The sequence below is a fragment of the Nothobranchius furzeri genome, chromosome 7, assembly GCF_043380555.1.
Source record: "Nothobranchius furzeri strain GRZ-AD chromosome 7, NfurGRZ-RIMD1, whole genome shotgun sequence".
In the NCBI taxonomy this organism is placed as follows: domain Eukaryota; kingdom Metazoa; phylum Chordata; class Actinopteri; order Cyprinodontiformes; family Nothobranchiidae; genus Nothobranchius; species Nothobranchius furzeri.
Genome location: NC_091747.1, coordinates 52,601,083 through 52,619,453, shown reverse-complemented (window position 1 = coordinate 52,619,453; position 18,371 = coordinate 52,601,083). Strand labels below are relative to the sequence as shown.

General features: G+C 39.4%; 2 long non-coding RNA genes across 2 annotated transcripts in view; one reads left to right on the top strand and one right to left on the bottom strand.

Annotated features, from left to right (window-relative positions):
* Window positions 1-18,371, bottom strand: part of LOC107382914 (uncharacterized) — a 57,412-nt gene that overhangs the window by 16,247 nt on the left and 22,794 nt on the right. The window lies entirely within an intron of this gene.
* On the top strand, window positions 1,837-10,509 carry LOC139070616 (uncharacterized). Its single transcript, XR_011521099.1, has 3 exons — window positions 1,837-1,997; window positions 5,739-5,861; window positions 10,388-10,509. It is a non-coding gene; the product is annotated as an uncharacterized lncRNA (long non-coding RNA).

Sequence of the window (18,371 nt, the reverse complement as noted above, 5' to 3'; positions counted from 1 at the left end):
TAATGGACAAACCTGATTAATTTAATCTTGTTGCGCTCCATTATGGCTGCACTTTATCATTTCAACAGATGGAGCACCAAGAAATTAAAAAAATGCTCTCAAGGATATGTGGCACTCTCCATCCACTTGCACCCCCCGTTTTGTCTGAAGGTGTGTTGGCTGTGCTGAAATGAAGGCCTGAATTGGAACCTTTGGATGAGTGCATCATCTAACCGGATTAAGGGAATTGTCAATTGATGCAACAAATCATCCCAATTGCCTCATGATGTATTGCTCCTAGCTGTTAAAGCCTGTCCATCCAATCATCTTGTCCAATTAGTTAAAATATGGAGGCAATTTGAGCAACCAGGAACGTAGCATGCAGTCATTTATCTGGAATAAAAAAATGCCCTCACACAGTAGATGTTTGCACCGGTGCATTTTCTATGTTTCTAGTTTAAGACTAAAAGGCCAAATTTAAGCACCATTTTTAGAGCGTTGCCTTAATAATTAGTTGATTTAGCAGCTTTATTAGTATTTATACAACAGAATGAGTTGTCACAAATTAATACTTATTTTAAAGAGTTTTCAACAGTTGACCTGTTTATTTCTGCATGCTTCTAGTGGATTTATTTATCACCGTTGATGAATTTAAATGTGAGATTAATTTTTTCTTCTTGATAAGTAGACGTTACATAAATACTTTATTATTCTTGCACACTCTAATTTTTATTTAACATCAATAAATTGAGTGAAAACTGCATCTTTGGTCACTTCCTTATAAACCACTAAACCAGATCGTTAACCATGATATATTTCTACAGCCAACCAAAATAATAAATACTGATCAAGAACAATTAAAATACATTTCTACTGTTTCTCTCAATAAATAAACATTTTCTAGAGCCACTAAGCGTACTTGAAGCTCAGAAAGCATTAAATAAGAATGATGGAATTAAGCAACTGTGATAAATTATTGACATTAACTTGTATTTTTTTTCAAGTTTGGACAAAAGAAAAGACCAAACGTCTTTGAAAACACACCCAAAAACATCTCGTTTATCCTTGCGGTAAAATTTAAACACTTGACCATAAAGGTCCATGTGAATTGTTTTTATGTTTGTAGAAAAATGATAAGCATCCCATTGAAAAAATAAATAATACGAATAATTGAACGGAGTGACAAAAATGAGCCCAGTTCTTATTTTCTTCAGCTTTAATGATCTTTTATCAAAAGCAAGACTTTTTTACAGTTCTATAAGTTGCCATTCGTTTTAGAACAAATTATTTCAGTATCCCATAATAGTCAAATGAATGCAAAAATAGCTCTTCATCAAATATTTTCATGTGCATCTGTGAATCTATTTTAGTGTTTATTATAAGTATTTGGACTAACTTGGACAAAGCAGCTTTTTTATTCCTTTATTATTATTATTTATTTATTTATTTATTTATTTCGTTTAAGGGGTGGGTTCAAAGAAAGAAAGAAATATCCGAGGGCCCCGCAGCCACAGTTGCAGACCAGTGGTTTGTGGCTGTCTCTGAACCTATAGGTGGCGCTCTAAATCATATTCAGAGAAATTAACATTGTTATCATTATTATAGGACGCAACTGGAATTACTAAAACAGATTAATTAAATAATTTTGTGACTATTTATCAACACCTATCATATTTTAGCTTTACTATTAATAAATGAATATACAAAATATATAAAAGCCTCTAAAATAAGAACTTGTATTAGTTGGGGACACGTTTAAGCCGACTGTGCTTCCTCGTGCCTACATTTGATACCAGTGGGCAGAGCGCGCGCGCGCGCAGACACGCGTACGGATATCTTGATGTAACCTTCCGACACCGCAGACAAACTCTTTTGCTTTAATGAAAGGAATGCGTCTAGGTTTAGAGTTTCTTTTCAGTCCGTGTCGTTGTTTCTTTGCCAGCGTTAGAGGACAGTGACATTCATTGAAACTTGTTGCATGGGTGACAGCGACTGTGCGCGTGGAGAAAATAAAAAAGGTAGGGACTGTTTTTTCTTTCGAGAGAACTTTCTTTCCTCCTCCTTTTTCGCCAGAATTATCAGTCATTACTACACGGGCTGTTTGTTGATTAGCGTGGGTAATTAGGAGCGTGTTATCAAGCCATTTTCAGCATGGGCGGGGCCAGAGTCGGACAACAAGAGCGGAGGGATCTCAGATCAGCAATTTATAATTAATGTGTAAAATGTAAAAAAGTAGTTCCTGAACCCAAGCAGATACTGGACTGGTGTGTTTCATTTTACTCTTCCACTCTGTTTATTTACATAATTCAAATAAGTTTACAGGAAATTGGCCTCAAACATGATAAAAATGAGTTTCATGACATTACCTCTTTGATATGGGCTGTGTAAATAACATTTTTTTTTACTCTCAGAAAAAGGCTGCATTAGAGACATTTGTCTAAATATCATAACAGCAGCTGTAAGTTTTGCTCCCATCCATTCTGTCCCAGACTGAAGTCGTTTTTCTCTTTGATTATTTCCCTTTTTTTAACTGGACACCGCATTTGACAGTGATGGATCGCAGGTTAAAAATGGACATTTTCTTCCTGGCTGGTGTATGTTGGATCGACTTAAGCAGTGCAAGGCGTTCTTCCTTCAGACCAAAGGTCCTTGGAAAGATTGTGTTCCCCCCTCTGCTTTTCCCATTCCATTATGATACACTTTATCTTCATTTTCTCCTGGCCTGGACTCATTTACATGATATATAGGAGAGTCACATCCATGAGACAGAAGTGTAGGTTATGTCAAAGTTATGCCATCATCATGATTACAGAGACAGGCCTTCTCTGCTATTTCTGCAGCAATGAATAAGCATCCCTCTGCATCAGCTGTGTTAAACCAGCGGCTCTCTAAATCAGTGCTTTGCTTCGTTTAGTAGAATAAAAAAATTCACGTAATCAGTTGTTTGTTTTGGTGTCCATGTGTCGAATTAAGGAGCTAAAAACTGTATACATCTGGTTAAATGTTACGGGGATATTTACTGCTGAGAATGTACTCAGGGACTCTACTGGTCATGTTAACTATCTCCATCAGTATTACCCAGTTTTCATCATTATGGACTTATACCACAGACATACGTATACACCCCATCGACTGGCGCTGCCTATTGGAGCTGGCGTAGCAGTGGGCCGTCATCTTGGATGGGTTCCCATTCACATTTTTCCCAGTGCATTTATTTCTACAGAGGAGTGTGTTTACCCAACTAAAAAACACATTTTATTATGCATTTTCACAAAATCAGTCATATAGTATGGCATGATATATGTAATATAATTACATAAAATAAATCAGAAGATACAATCCAAACAGTTATAGGCTAAAAAAGTTGATCGTAATCCCACGTAATCTATTTTGAACAGTGCGCAGGTTGTTGCAACCGTAGGCTGCACAAAAATACGTGTTCTTGCCCATAGGAAGCCTAAGTCACGCCCATCTACTTCTGGACCACGGGTCCTCAGAAGAACGAAAAAAAATGCAAGTCAATGGGGCTAAAAACGCTATTTTCTTATTCCACTTGTTTTGTGCCATGGATTTCACGTATGATGTCCGTGAATTTTAAAGAAGCATTTTGATACCAAGAATGCGCTTATTTTCGAACAGGGGGAAACGTTATTTTAGGTTTTGTGTGAAAATAAGTCCGGGACTACAAATGTGCTTCACGAAAGTGACGTCATCGAACCAAACACGGAGAAAACTGAGGGAAAATGGCTGTAAGTTCAGCGAACTTCCCACAGGAGGAGAGAACCACCATAAATCTGGTTATCTGGTATAGCAGCCACGTTAGAGGAGAGGAGATTGTGTGGTGACGTCATATATGCGACGTGCCGATTTCTAGTTTGTAGTCATGCTAATTACGGACTTATACAAGCTGTTAAATCTCAAAGTACGTGGCAAGCGTGGTCAAAACACCCATCATTACTTTTCATTTAAATTGCAGTGCAACATATGTGCGATCCAGGGCGTAAGGCAAAGCAGTTTTAGAAAATGGAGTTTTTAGCTCCGTTGACTTGCATTCATTTTTTTGTTCTTCCGGGGACCCATGAGCCGACCGGAAGGGGAGGAGACTTAGGCTCCCTACGGCCCTTACTGTTTTCAAACCAACTGTTTTTGTTGTTTTTTTTTTTTACTTATTTTTTTGTGAAAACAAGACCAAATTTTAGCAGATGCACTTATTTATACCTGCTGCCATTAATGCTAGTTAGGGTCACCACTAACAGCTGTAACCCATCTAATTAGTAAAATAAGTTTCTTCTTACCTTTTAACAATCAACTTGGGGAATACCAGAAAAATAAAATATTGGACAATACTATACTGTTACTATAAAATGTCAACTATGACCAATTCATATTTATAGAGAGGTACCGATTATGGATGGATTGATATATTGGTCGGCTGATACATCACGTTGTCCAATGTACCTCTTTAATAGAGCCAATTTAGTCAGGCACAAGCAATCAGGTGCTGCTTTTGAATTTATTTAAATATATTTTTATTCACAGGAAACATCTAGAAATTGGCCATGAAAATTGGCCCAAAAAATTGGCCGCACATAGCTGACAATGGTATCGGCTGTAGAAAATCCCATATCGGTCCATTTCTTATATGGATGGGTTTACCTGATTCTAACTTCTGTAAAAATGATTTTTTTTTCATTATTTACAATTTTCATTAATTACACCATATTAAAAAAAAACGTTTTTGCTGATAAGGTGAAAATAACTTAAATGACTTTTTATTTGAATATTCGGTTGATTGCCAAATCGTTTGATTTTTGGTTCTGCTACTGAGAAACCAAACCGTAAGTTCCTGCTTTCCCATGTTGGACCGTCTCACAGAACCTTCATCTTTTTGTGGGAACGTGGTCAAAGTCCAATGCTGAGAATGACATATTTATTATTACTTGTGGTCAAAACATTTTATAGCTGTTTTATTTTATTAGGATGATCTCACATCCTCTGATCGCTGGAGATTATTGACGTATTTATTGACATTGCGGAATATCTTGTTTAGTTTTAACCCGGCGTTCCTTTTCCGTTCATTATGCACGAAAAGTGGACGACTCGAGGTGAAAAACCAGTAACCCAGAGACCCGGAGTCAAAAGTGTGGTTGCAAAGCTGTGTATTATGTCTGAACAGGACAATTTTCATTCACACATGTGCTGTATTCCCTACTGTACTCTACATGTGCTTCACGTTTTCTTTAAGACCTGACTTCACAGAAAAGTTCTCCAGTCTTACTTTTGAAGTTACATGCTCCTCCAATTACTGGGGCCGTGGAGTCTCCCCCACGGTGTCCTTGGACAGCTCTTCGAGTGCCTGAAAATGTTTCGGACCATTAATTCTGGATTGTCTTCATCTGTTTGCATAATTTTCCCTCTGTAACCATTTTCCTCCCCAATTTTGACAGTCTGTTCTCAGGTTTGTACTTTTTTTTCCCCCCTTCAAAAATATTTGTCTTCACGAGAGTTTTGGTTTAATATCCATTTTTTTGTGTTAAATTTTACATCAGTCTATTTCATACCTAGCCTGTGTGTTTCACAGCCTGTGTCAGCGGCTCGGTTTGCACGTGTGCTCTATGATATTTTAATGTGATGATTTTCTAATTTACAGAATTTTATAAAATCATAAACAAAAATAAAATCTGTTTTGTCTAAAGTAGAACTCAGTGTTTTTCTTTAACCTGATATATTTTTTGTGTTTTTCTCTCTCTCTGTTTCAGTTGGACTAATTTGCTGTCAGGCAGGAGGTTGTTTTTGCAACTCCGGCAGACTCCAGAAATTAATTTATCCAAATAACCAAGTCCTCCTGGGCCGTGGAGGTTGGGATGCTGAAATCGGCCCTGGTAGGCAGAGCCGTCTTTTGAAGTCTGGAATGTTTTGGCTTGACTTAGAGCAGGCGACTGGAGTGGAGGGATCATTTTCACTGACCCATGGGATTTTTAACCATTTTCATACACCGAGAACAAAACAAAGTGAGGAAAAATGCCTGAGCTGATTTGCATTGACTTTCATATCAAAAACCAAGAAGAAAAAATTAAGTGAGACTGATTTAGGAGAGTAGTCGTTTCCTTTTTCAGATTTGGACGATATGTGGGGGAGAATATATAACGCGTGACTGCTTAATAATTTTGACAGTGGGATCTGTAAAAATAGATAAAAGAAGCAGTTGGTGATAAAATCTCATTTTGGGTTATAAATATGGTCACGGTAGTGGGATTGTTCTTTGGTTTATCTAGGAAGAAATGAATCAAATTTATTCTGATTCAGGGTATCTGCGGGGTCTTGAAAAGTGTATTAAAAGTTGATAAATTGGAAATTAAGACCTGTAAAGCTGCTATAAAAAAATTAGAAATTTGCTTCATTTTTATGCCTATTAACAATATTCTAACGTATAGCTATAAATCTATTGTGGAGATTTTAAAAATGAAAAAAAAAATAATAAAGTGGATCTCTTGCATATGTCTAAGAAGCTCCACCTATAACAAGTTTCGGAGGGAACGCAACCATTGGACCAAAGGATTTTTGGTCTCCCCAAACTTCCCTGGGTCCTCCATACATTACGCACTTGTGTATTTAGCAACAGAACACCGTCTCACTGGTGTGAGACGTTCACAGCTCAATAATACCAATGTAGCTACTAGCTAACCCTCAAAACTTAGAGCTCCGGGGGTAGCCGACCCGCGTAGCCCGCTGGCTTACGCACAAGGCTGTAGTTGAGCTGTTTGCCTGTGGAGCTCTATACGGACTGTAAAATATACAAGCAGAGCCTCAGACCACTGCAATCGGAGCCAGGCACCCTGGCCGTTTATGTCAGCTCATCCTCCGCTCCTCCGCCATGGTTGGAGATCAACGGGACATTAGCCACATGCTAACTTGAACCTAATTGAGGTCTGCAGGCACTTTCTAGCGAGAAATACGTGGTTGAGCGGCTCCAAATAGAAGCAACATCAACTCAAAGAACTGCAGTGTTTCTGTAGTCTTCCTCAGAAAGCTCCACAGGCGACCAGCACAACTACAGCCTCACAAGGAAGCCATGCGGCCACACGCTCCCATCTCCCGAGGGAGCCGAGATACCCGTGTAGCAGCCGTTCCCAGCTGAGATACAGGACAGGCCTGGCATCCAACTCGTTGGGTTCCCTCCAAAAGATTGAAGCAGCTCTCTAAACGCAGGGCCTCCGCTGTTAAAGGGAGAAGCAGGTTACTGAAACTCAGCAAACTTCTATTTTGCATCTGTGACCTCAAGCATCTTTGACCGTGGTTGACCAGCGAAGCCCCGAAGTCCCATAGCCTCTGTCAGCGTACTTAGCTTGAGTTTCTGTACCCAGTCTGCCACACCAACACATTATATTTCACCCCATCTTTGACCAAGCCGTGTTTTGTTAAAAGCACATTAATGCACCACATTTTCCTTCATTTAACCAGTGAAATAAAATCCAGAAATTTTACTTTACTTACTGATAAAATGAAGCAGAGACTTCTTGGATGAACTGTTAGTACAGCCAATAACCGCAGCTTGCCCTTTTTGTCCCAAAAATTCCATGATTAACATCCAAACACGAACACACAGAAGACACAACTAAAGTTCAGAGTCAAAATGGCAGAACATCTGTTGACGCCAGTCTGAGGCTGAGGCCTTCCCTGGAGCTAGCCACTAGCGCTAGCTCTGACGTTGCTCTGACGCTCATGCTACCTGCCAATCAAATCTAGCTATTCATAATTTCAACCTTAAACCTTAAACCTGCAATTTATGGCACTTCCGCGTTGGGAGCAGTTTTGGTTGTCCGGGATTCCCGCTTGGTTCAAAACCTAGCTCGTTTTCAGAATATATGAAAAAGTCTTACATCAATTTAGTAAAGCCTTTCAATTGATTAGTATTGACATGCACTTAAAATAGATGCATGTAATTTTTGGTTCTCTTATGGCAGTGTTTGGCATGCATTTCCGTACTATGTGACTTTATTGCTAAAAGGGGCGTGACAAATCCTGCCAATAAATTAAGTGGAAAATGAAGCAATCCGGATATGCTTAATAGTCGATTATTTCATTGCAATTATTTTAGAAGGTCTTAAAAGTCTCGAAAAGGTATTAAATGTAATTTTGCGATATGTACCCTGTGGTTAGTAATTAGGTCGCCATTTGGACTGAAAGCTAAAGAAATACAAGACCTGTTCTCCAAACACTTTGTGTGCTTTATAAATTAGGTTGCATGCACCGTTAGTGTATAATTTGTTATGTTCAGTAGTTACATTAACAAAATTAATTACTATTTATACCTTGGAGCCAGTTGAAGGCTTTAACCAGAACAAGGAGATGGTACGGTTTTATTAAACAAGCCCAAGAAAAGCAAAGTGCAGGAAACCAGGCGGTCTTGATTAACGGGCCACTTGAGTTTCCGTCGTAATAAATAATTCACGAGTCCTGTGTGATGAGCTGCTGAGGACAGAAATCCCTAATGACAGCTTTTTATAACCTATGACTCAGCTGCCCATTATGCTCCTGACATCCCAGCACAGACCACATCCCCTCTGCAGGCTCACTACACTCAGCCAGTTCCGCACCGCTGCACCTTACGTTCCACTCCGCCTGGGCTCCATAGTCAATTAATAGTGAGGGTAAAAAAATACAAAACATGGTCAAATGTTACATTTTTATGGATCAGCGTCTTGTTTGGAATTCAGATTTAATTATATAAAAGTTGTTTTTAATTGTTTGAAAGTGCAACCTGCAGGTTTGGAACCCCACGTGGCTTTTCACCTGTCACTTTAGCCAAGAGTAGCTTAAATGGTAAATGGCCTGTATTTGATATAGCGCCTTCTAGAGTTCTTGAAACCCCCCAAGGCGCTTTGCAACACAATCAGTCATTCACCCATTCACACACACATTCACACACCGGTGGGGATGAGCTACAATGTAGCCACAGCTGCCCTGGGGCGCACTGACAGAGGCGAGGCTGCCGAGCACTGGCGCCACCAGTCCCTCCGACCACCACCAGCAGGCAACGTGGGTTAAGTGTCTTGCCCAAGGACACAACGACAGCGACAGACTGAGCGGGGCTCGAACCAGCAACCGAGCACTTAACTCCTGTGCCACCGTCGCCCCTAAGACCCTTAAGTAAGAGTAATATTTGCATTTCAATTAGAATTAAGAGGGGCTATTGGGAATTCTGTGGCAGAAATACACCAAAGTTTCTAAACCTTTTTTAAAAGACTAAGTTAGTTTTATTTTTGTTATTATATATATACACCGTTTGTACAGCATCCCATGATTTTAGTTCAAAATTGTCACGTTTTCACAGATTTTGTTTAGATTTCTGTTGAGCTTGCACGTTGATAGCTCCCTCATTGCCTTAGACTGAAAAAACTCAGCGTAGTTCTGAACAAAATGTGTGTTTTTTGCATATGACTGTATTGTTTGTTACTCTTTTGAATAATGTAAAGGTTTTAAAGAGTGAAAGTAGCTGTGCTCATTGGAAGATAGTACATCACCTGTCGCTTTTTTCCAGTTTTAAACCATCTTAGGTAGAAAAAAGATGGACTTACTGACTTTACGCAGGAAGTGAAGCTCTTACATGATCAATTAGCACTCAAAGTATGTGACAGGAATGGCCGTTATTGTTAAAATGTGCCTCAGTATCTGTCAAACTGACTTGATTTAGAGTGAGTCATGTTTTTTGCTAATGTCATTTAGCTGTGGTGGCCATCTTGAATTGGGCTGACCCCAAAGTAATGTAGGTCCATATCAGCTTATCCTGAGTCGGGTCGTGGGGGCAGCAGCCTAAGCAGAGGCCCAGACTTCCCTCTCCCCAACCATGTGGGCCAGCTCCTCCGGGGGAATCCCAAGGTGTTCCCTGGCCAGCTGAGACACATAGTCCCTCCAGCGTGTCCTGGGTCTACCTTTGGGTCTCCTCCAGGTGGGACATTCCTGAAAAACCTCACCAGGGAGGCGTCCAGGAGGCATCCTAACCAAATGCCCGAGCCACCTCAACTGGTTCCTCTTGATGTGGAGAAGCAACAGATCTACTCCGAGCCTCTTTGTTACGTCCATTCTGTGTTTTCTATCCGGTTGAATGTTTTTTTTCTGCATCATACACAGAGCAAAGAGAGCTTGTTTTTACCTTTGCTGACACGTTTCAACTTCCACTGCTTGCATCCATTCTTTAGACAGGATTGGAATTATCTTCCATGGTTTCGTAAGAGTTTTTGGCCAGATTCAATGAAGACTGAAACCTTAATTCTGGCACACAAAAAACGTATTTATCAGTTGTTCTCTGTAAGGTCTATTTTGCCCTCAAATATATGCTTTTTGTTTGAACTCCCTCTGAAAATGCATTATATTTGTGTGTTCTAAATATTATTTTTATCTGCTTTAGGTGCTTGCAGGAAGGCCTGAACTAATTTCACTTGTTGCTTTGCTGCATAAAAGTGAGGTAAGAAACAGGTTCTCTTTAATCTGCTTTAAGGGTTTTGACTTAAAGAGTTTGATTGGCATAATAGCTTCATACCCCCTAGGTAAGGTCACTCAGAGCCACATCTGGATCTATTGTGCTTTGTGCAGCTGACCGTAGAGAAGGCAGGACCTCATATGGTTTTGGTTGGTATCATTATTGTTATCATTTCCAGTTCTCACTTAAACTACGTGGTTAATTTTATAAGAAAAAGAGATCAGTTTACCGAGGCAGGCTTGGAGTTGTCCCTAAAGTTAGAGCTGAGAAATAAATCTGGTTGCTTTGATTGAGTACCTGACAATAGAGTTAGCAAAGCACTAGCAGTTTATAGTAACACGGCGGACATGGGCAATTAGGCCCAGCGAGTAATTTACAGTACTGCTCGCAGGTGGTGACCTGGAATGAGCTCAGGACCACCTTAGAAACAAATTAGATCATTTAGGCGAGTGGAGTAGCGGCTCTGTAGGACCTCCAAAGAAAGCAGATGAATGAGAAATGAGAAAAAAATGTACACAGTTCCAAGTTAGATTTTATTTTATAAAACGGCAAATAACATACAGCTAGATACATATTTTTTTGTTCATGATTTTCAGAAGAATAAATAATCACCTTTATACGTTGTTGATCTTTCGACGCCAGTGTGGAGCGCCCAGCTCTCACAGCTACCTATTAATTATGAAATACTGTAGGCCTTGGCCATTTTATTTTACTGCCACTTCCTGCTGAACTTGGTGTGAAAGACTGCTGTTTTTAAATAGGCGTATAAAAGCAGGGACGGAGAAAGTGCCTTGTGTAGCAGCAGCAGCTCGCCAGCATTATGTCATCAGAGTCAAAAAGGCAAATCTGAATCTGAACATCTTGTTTCACACATAATAGACACCCTGGCGCATGGAGCTAAGGCAGCTGATGTGGAGGCTGATTCTCCTGTAGATAAAGGCAGCTTTGAAACTTACAGATAAAGAACCTTTCATGGATTTAAGAGGGACATTTACATTTTCACCTAACTGTGAATTAATAATTTCAGCCTTTATAATACAGGTGTCTGTGTGTCTCTGTCTTGCTCATTAGATCACAGTAACAAGAAATCCTTGTTGTACAATTCCTTTACCCTAAAAATGTCATGAAACACTGGAAAAGACCCTCAGACCACCCTGACCACTGCAACACACTGCCCCTATAATATTTCATCTACACCTGAACGTCATGGTTTCTACAGTTTCCATAGACATTAGAGATGTGTATTGGTGAAATTCTGGCGATACGATGTGTATCACGATACAGGGGAGACGATATATTGCGATATGTCATCATTTTCTTAGACTGAATTTATTATAGGAAAATTCTATAAACAGTCCAAACTGATACGTAACATCATGCTTTCGTTCTTTTTTAAACACAGAAACAGTTTTGTTTACCTGTTTGTAGCTACAGTTTCGCCGACGGCTGCCGGCTTCTTCAGGCTGACGCTGATGGTGGCGTCACTTCCTTCTCCGTTTATCTGCGGGCAGCAGAGGACGTTGTCGCCCTCTACTGCCCGCTCTCCCCTCTCCGACGATGCAGTCCCATGCGTGGTCCAGCGTGTAAACTCCGTCGTCCCTGTTCATGGTCCCACATCCACGTCTCCTTATCTCGATTGCTTGTGTAGCAGCAGCAGCTCGCCAACGTCCTCTGCTGCCCGCAGATAAACGGAGAAGGAAGTGACGCGCCACCATCAGCGTCAGCCTGAAGAAGCCGGCAGCCGTTGGCGAAACTGTAGTTACAAACAGGTAAACAAAACTGTTTCTGTGTTTAAAAAAGAACGAAAGCATGGATTTAGAAAGACACAGCAAGAACACACCTAAGATGATACGTAACATGTTTAACATGAGGTATGTGAACCATAATAGAGGGATTTACATTTCAATGGTGGAAACAAAACCCATTGCGCTCTGCTGCCGACTAATGCACCAAAAGAAATAAATAATTGCACCAAAAGAAAAGAAAATACACAAGTGTTTGCATGTAAATTCTTTTCTAAAATTCGATACATAGCTTTTGAATACCGATATAATATTGCAGGAAAAAATATCACGATATATTGTCATATCTATATTTTCTTACATCCCTAATAGACATGAATATGTAGGCGCACCATTGGGCGCTGGAGAGCGTAACAGCATCGCTGCCATGTTGGGTGGGTTCCTCACTCTCCAAACCCAACTGGAGTCAACACAGGATGGGCAACTATGCTCATGTTTTTGCAGCCTACAGTTGCAACAACCAGTTGAAAACAGATTAGGTGGGATTACTATTAACCTTTTTAGCCTACCTGTTGGGATTTAATATTGTAATTTTTGTTTTTACTTTTTTAATTTAATCATATTTATCATACCATGCTATATGTCTGATTTGGTGAAAAAGCATGATAAAATGTGTTAATTGGGTATACACCTTCCTCAGTAGAAACAAGTACAGTGGAGGCGAACGGGAACCCATCCAAGATGGTGGCCTGCTGCTACGCCAGCTCCAATAGGCAGCGCCAGTCCACATTACACCTGCGTATATATGTCTGACATTTTCTACCTAATACCTTTAATCCTTTACCGTCCTCAACAAGAAAAAAGCGATGGACATTACACTTTTGTATTTTTTGATTTGGGGTTATGGCTTTAATTTCATGTAAATTAATAGTATTAATAATATACTAATTGTAATAATATTAATGTAATATTATTGCTGTGTAATAATGTTACATCTTTTCCTCACATATTCTTTAGAATTTTAGTGTTTTACTATTTTTTTCCTGCTAAGTTCATAAAATGCTTCAATGAAATGTTGGGACTTTAGATACGCGGAAGTGACTTAGGCTCCCTATTGTTGCCATGTTTGCTTTCTTTGTAACCTACAAATCCTGCACTCTATCCAGTCCACGTTATGCAATGTGCCCTCTAGTGTAATCCTCCAGTACTGCATGCAGTGCTCCAGCAAGAATGTGAACAAGATGCAGCCCGGGTCAACGCGAGGTATATTCCCAACCTACCAATGATTTGGGTTACAGATGTACTCTGTGTATCTTACCCACAAAATGTCTAAACCTCACAGCGCATTTTTATACTGACGAATATCGCTTGAAAATTTTTAAAGATCATTCAACCTTTTTGTATATTTAACCCCACTTTACCCTCCAGAAAAACAACAACAGTTGTAATCTCTCTTTAAAAAGTTTTCTTTACTCTTTTATAGTCAAATCAACTATAATTGGTTCTCCTCTTTTCACTTATGACTGACACTCCATAAATAGTCAGAGTGGCTAATTGGCATAAACGTCCACAATGTGAGCAGAAACACATCACTGACAGCTGTGTGTGGTCCACAAATGCTTGCACAGCCTTTTTCAAACCTCAGCCCAAAAGAAATATAGAGTCTGTTTAGGCTGCACCTGTAACACAACTTTGCCTTAAGGACAGACATAAGCCACAGGAGATTCTTTTTATTTATTCTCTTGCTAACAGGGAAGTAATTAGTGCCGTCAAAGTGAACTCATGATCAAATATTTGTTTTATATGAAGGCCGTTGTATGAGAGAGAAGCTGCTGTCTGACTCTTCTTTCTTTCAAATTCAGGGTCCCTTCCACTGAAACAAGGATCAGCGTTTTGTTGGTCGAATTAAAGCGTTTTGGCCTCTGATCTATAATTTCATTAGCTTTTAGGTGACATGAAACAGCATCAACCTCATTTATTTATTTGGCAGTCTGAGGCAGGCTGAGTGACAGCCACAGAACATCACATCACTTATGTAAACCTTCCCTCCGCCACTACAAAATTAGAGTGCCTGTTGCTACACACCGCTGCCTCCCCCTCCTGCGCAAACGAGAACTCTGGTTCACAAGTTCACATTTTGGATGGATGCAGGAACGACTTTTTCACTGAACAGGTGGAGAAAACGTCATAATTCTGGCTTCTGATTATGTTCCTAAAAAGTGCTTGCAGTATAAAATATAAATATCAGCTCATTTAACTTGCGATTGAAGGCAAACTGATACAACTGGAACTCGAATTGTTGCTTTCCACCTGCTTGAGGGTATAAATATTCCCTAAAACTAATAAATTACATACATGTATCTTTGACACGTCTCAAGGCTTGGCTGAGAAAGCTATTTATTCCCACACACTGTTAACTACTGGCACATATGTGCTGAAGGGGAATGCCATTCAGAATGCAGAAAATATATTTAGTTCTCGCTAACAGACAGCAAAAGGCACCAGTGGGTCTAGGTCTGGTGTGAGATTGGTTATTTCTGTCGCAGGATGGACTTTCAATTACTGTAATCGGCTGCTTCACTCCTTCAAGAACATCAGGCTTGATTATTTATTTTTTATGTGATATGACACAAACAGTACATCTAAACACTGATAAAACGTCAACTGAATATCTAAAAAAGGTGAAACTAATATGTTAGTTTGAGATGTTAATTATGAATAAAATATTGTACTTTTCAGTGTTTTTTAGCCTTATTTTCTGTCTTGTATCCATTAATAGTTCAGTTGTTCACTGCACTTCACAGGAGGTAATAAGATACCTGCTAGCATTTGGTTTGACAGATTTTAGCTTTGATTCGGTGTTTCTGTGCGCTCATTAATACATAGGTGCTTATGGACAGTGGAAATACCCCACAGCTGCAGTCTGGCTCCTGCCCCATGGGTGACCCCCTCAAGAAAACAGTCAGCCGCGCTGTCGCTTACACCCACACAGACATTCGTCCAACAAACCCTCTGATGAAAGCCACAGATGTTCTGTTTTTAATAAACGATATTAAAGATTTTATTTTAAATGCAACTTTTATTCTAAAAACCACTTTAAACTGGGTATTTTATCTCAGATTGGGCAAATCTGTTGACAAAACTCTGAGATTCAACAGGGATTAACTCAGAACAATGCCCAGATAAGTGATAAACAAACCAGATCCAGATCTAGGGCCACTGCTGAGCTCCATTGTATTTGCTGATTTAGGTAGAATTGTTTAAAAGTTGTCACAAACAGTCTGACTGTCTTCCTTGGCCTTTACAGGCCAAAGGGTGATTTAGTGGTTAAGAAAGAACTTTTATGTTCAGTAAAAAAAAAATCATTCAAAACTTGACATTGAGTTTGTGTTTTAAGGTCAAAAATAAAAATGTTCTTATTCTTAAATGTAACCAAATAGTTTTTATTTTTAAACAACATTCAACCAGAACAATGAACTTTTTTCCCCTCAAAAATAAAAATATATGCAATAAATAAAAGAGCCTAAATAGATATTTATGAAATTGTGAAAAATATAAATAGAAATTATTTTGTGCTAAACAAGATAAAAGTTTCAAACGGATGTCACGTAGGTCTCGATGCAACAGCTGCTATACCGTTTATAGTGTTGCGGTTGTTCAGTGGCAGTGACAGTCTTTAGGAGACCGGCCAGCCAATGGCTATTGTAAACTACTAACTTTATTTGTTTCTTCTTTCATGGCCAATATTAATTTGTCTTTCAACAAAAGATGACACCATTGTTTAAATATATACATTTTAACGCCACTTATAACAAATTAAACTCTTATACAGTGATCTTTAGGTACTGAGGAAATGAGTGTATGATGCACAAGTTCATTAATGTCAGTAATTCAACCTAAAAGCTAAAAGTAATACAAGAGATAGACGCATTACATGCAAATCCAGATATTTCAGCCTTTATTTGTTATAATTAATGATTATGGCTTACAGCTGATGAAAAACCCCAAATCCAAAATCTCAGATAATTAGAATATTTTGAAAAAATTCTATATTCTAGTCTCAAAGTGTCACACTCTAATGAGCTGATTAATTCAAAACACCTGCAATGGTCCTTCAGCCTTTAGATGGTCTCACATTCTAAGATGAATTCTTGAAATAAATGGACTTTTGCACCATATTCTCATTTTTCGAGTTTCACCTGTAGATTAATCCAGGCGCGCAGATAGGGTGAGGGACGGGAGGGATCTAACCCCCAGATTCAGATCGACCCCGATCCGTCCCCCCAACTAAGGCCAGAAAGAAAACAAAATCGGAGGTTAAGCGCTTGAAGCTCCTTTTTCCAATTACATTGAATGTAGCATGACATAAACAAACACCGACTCCAGAGGCGCCAAAGGAGTTGCTGCTAGGATGCAGGATGAAGCGAAAAAGGCAAGCAATGATTACTGCGTATTTAAAAAAGACCAACAGTGTAAGTAGGCGGGACCGATCTGTCTGTTTATGCATGTTGGTTATAGATTCAGTACATTGTTGTCAATGTTGGGACTTACTCGTTAAAAGCGCCAAAGCCTCATTGCTGACTTTAACAAGTCTCATCTACAAATATGATCCCTCATGAAGTTACTACTTTACACCAGAAGATAGTGGAGATGTGTAACCTTCAGGCTGAGCAAAGTTTGGGAGTTTTTAGAGTTTGAAAATCGCCTCCCGCCGTGAGGCTCCCAGTCGGGGAGAGGAGGAGATGCGCGCAACATGAAGAGCGCAAATATTAGATAAAACGTATAATTGCCGGCAGGTCTGGTCATTGTTGACTGATCACTTTGTCTGGTAATGACTGACTCTGATTATGAAGCAGAATATTGACTCTGATGAAGAAATTCACTCATCCAGCCGGGAAGATTGACGCTGCTGCAGCATCAGACAGCTGGTGCTGCACGAGAGGTGTGTGCAATTTACAAGCTCCAAGCATTGGGTTTGATGTTGGTTTAACCTTCTCTGGGACGTGATGGATGTAGAAATGATGGTAAAACACCGCAAACGTGACAGACGTAGCGACAATGTAAAAAAAAAGCCGTAAAAAAGAGGCAGATGCCGATGCGTTAGGTATGGAAGTCAAGTGTGCCACATAATCATAAAAAAAGTAAAATTTAAAATTTAAAAAGAGATTTATATATTTATATATAAATTAAAACTTTCCAAATATAATGAAAATTTATAAATAACGTAAAAATACGAAGGAACATCTGTTGGTCAGGCTGAAAAGTTTGGGAACTACTGCTCTAAGTGATAAGTGAATTTCATTTTTAAAAATATTTTATGTGCAGTTTTTTAGGGCTTTTATGTTTTCTGTAAAGATTGGTGTGCTAAAAATCATTTAATGTTTTGCATAAAGCATGAGGTTTTGGTTAGTAATTGACTGGGAGAATAACAAATGACTGAATTAAATAGTGGGGCGCCTCTGTCAGTGCGCCCCAGGGCAGCTGTGGCTACATCGTAGCTCATCACCATCAGTGTGTGAATGTGTGTGTGAATGGATGAATGATACACTGTAGTGTAAAGCGCTTTGGAGTCCTTACTCTGAGAGGCGCTATACAAGTGCGGATCATTTATCATTTATAGTGTTGATCAGGCAGAGCTTTGTTGCCAGCGTTCCACTGCATAATGGCTTCAAACACGTATATAATAGTTAGTTTTTACATAAACCATTGGATGAAATTACGCAAACTGACTGAGCTCTAGTTAAGGTGCTTGCAATAGTTTGTGTGTGTGTGTGTGTGTGTGTGTGTGTGTGTGTGTGTGTGTGTGTGTGTGTGTGTGTGTGTGTGTGCGTGCGTGTGTGTGTGTGTGTGCGTGCATGCGTGAGTGAGTGAGTGCGTGTGTGTGTGTATGTGTTTGGGGGAGGGTACATTGGAACTTTGTCACCCCCAGTTTGAAAATCCTATCTGCGCCCCTGGATTAATCTAACTTTAGTTCCATTGTCTAAGATCTAAATCTGTGTATTTTTAGCTCAAAACTAGTAGAAATTTAAAAGACAACAAAGTATTGAATCATGTACATCTTTCTTTATAATTCCCTCTGAACTAATTTTTTGTTTTTCTGCAAAACAAGATATGTTCTGCTGCCGAAGCCCACCTGTGCCACTAATGTTTGACTATAAAGACAAATAATC